The following is a 2,096-nucleotide window of genomic DNA, read 5'->3' on the forward strand; positions in this document are numbered from 1 at the left end:
GTTTACCTGCTCAGTTGCACATGTGTAACTGCACACCCACTGCTGACTGTTGCAATACAGCTCTGATATAGCATGCCTTATCTCTTCTTGTGTTCTTATTATATTTCTTTTCACTTAGTTCATTCAGACTGTGTGTCTGATGTGGTAATCTGCAGCACAGGAGCACCCCAGGGGATGGTGCTTTCCCCCTTCTAGATTTTGTGCTACTATTTATCCACTTCATATTTCACTTCTGTTGTTTGGCATTCAGTGTTGACGGCAAAGTAAGAATTTCATTGCAAGGGTGGAATACAGGGGGGTTGTTACTGACTTTTATATGACAATGAACACTTTGAACTTGAACTTGAAAAGGAGAAAGGAACAGAAGAATCGGAAATGAGCAAGGGAACAAGAGAGGCAACAAGTCAAAGTTAGTCAGTGACTTTTTCTTTTCTTCTTTTAAATTTTTTTTACAAAAGTATAAATATTTACAGGCTAAAATCAAAGTCTCAGTAGGTTTGGACAGATAAATATATGAAGACAGTATTTCATAAGGTCCACTTAAATGTTAACTCTTTTTTTACTCTTTGTATCTATAAACATTTTACGTAGTCATTTTTGAGTCAATATTACAAATTTTTATTATTCTCTTTTGTAATTTGCAGACAAAATAGTGCAGCAAAAGTGGAGTTGTATGTGTAGATGGGTGGATGGAGCTTAGAGTACTGTAGCTATAAGTAGTCAGGTTGTGAGGAAAACAGTGCTGCAGCTTTCCACTTTACCGGCTCGGGAGACCCTGGCTCCTTTTACAGCTTCAGCACTTATCTCCCCTGAGCAGGTGTGTGTGCACCCATGTGTGCATGTGGGCAACCATGGCTTTATCTGACTTGTTGTTCTCATTGTTTGATTTGAGCATTTGCACAGATGGATTGTGTGTGTGTGTGTGTCTGTATACGTATGCGAATATATGGTGAATGTATGTGTGCTATTTCTCAATGCTTCCATCTGTGCACTACACTGCACCTTTCAAAACATCACTGTTGCCTGTTTTTGCTCCTTAAAGAAACTACATTGTATTAGCTGTTGAAGGTTTTCTGTGGGGCCACTGTCCTGCCAGGTAAGTTAAGACATTATTGACCAGAACATCTGAATGAAGCTTCATACCACATTGTGTGGAGCTCAGGAGAGTCTCCAGATGAATTTTCTGTAGTTCCAACTCCCACTGCTCATGAAAAACTCTACACATCGATGCTGTCACTGATGCTCCACCACAACCACATATTTGAGTGGATGCTTTACATTTGGAAAAAACTAAATTGTCCTACAGCTAACAATGTAATCTCCCTTTTCTCTGTCTTTTTATTTATGTTTCCCCCTGGTTTTGTTTCATTTTAATCACCTAAAATAATTATCTTTCCAGCTGCCATCAGAGTCAGCTGACAGGAGTTTACAACCAGGGATTACTTTATGTAATTCCACCTGTACCTGTAGCTGTTCAACTCTCCCATGCTCTCGCCCTCTGCTCTCCTTTAGCAAGCTGTGTCCCACCTTCAACCCCGGGTTGCAACACCAGCAGTCCAGTCTACCCAGCGCTCCCAGCTGAGTCCTGCAATCCTTTTAAGTCCACTCACGCACTATGCATGGCGTGCCGTAACAATCAGATCTCCAAGGATCCACCTAACTTTCCACAATCTTTAGGTGTTTAATGGTTAAATCCTATAAAGACATGGACAATTATAACTATTTGTCTGATATTTGCTTAAGCACATTTTGTTTGTTTATATTTGAGACTGATGAAATCAGATCACCTTTGGGATAAGATGGGAAAGGCCAGTTGACCATTATATTTTATAAAGTATTCACAGAGAGGCTGACAGGAAACAAGTGAGAGAAAGACCTTGCAACACAGCTCTCACAGTTGAACTGTTAACAACACAAACCCTAAGGCAGATATAGTGCAGAATGCTTTAATGACAAAATAATGTAATACACATTCTAAATCGTTCACTTACTTTTGCCACTGTATATGCAAAATTCAAAGATAAAGCATGAAAGTCCAACTTTTCTTTATTATGAACTGCTTCATCTTCTTCTTCTTCTTTCGGCTGTTCCTGTTA

Source organism: Monopterus albus, unplaced genomic scaffold, assembly GCF_001952655.1.
Source record: "Monopterus albus unplaced genomic scaffold, M_albus_1.0 scaffold250.1, whole genome shotgun sequence".
Lineage (NCBI taxonomy): Eukaryota > Metazoa > Chordata > Actinopteri > Synbranchiformes > Synbranchidae > Monopterus > Monopterus albus.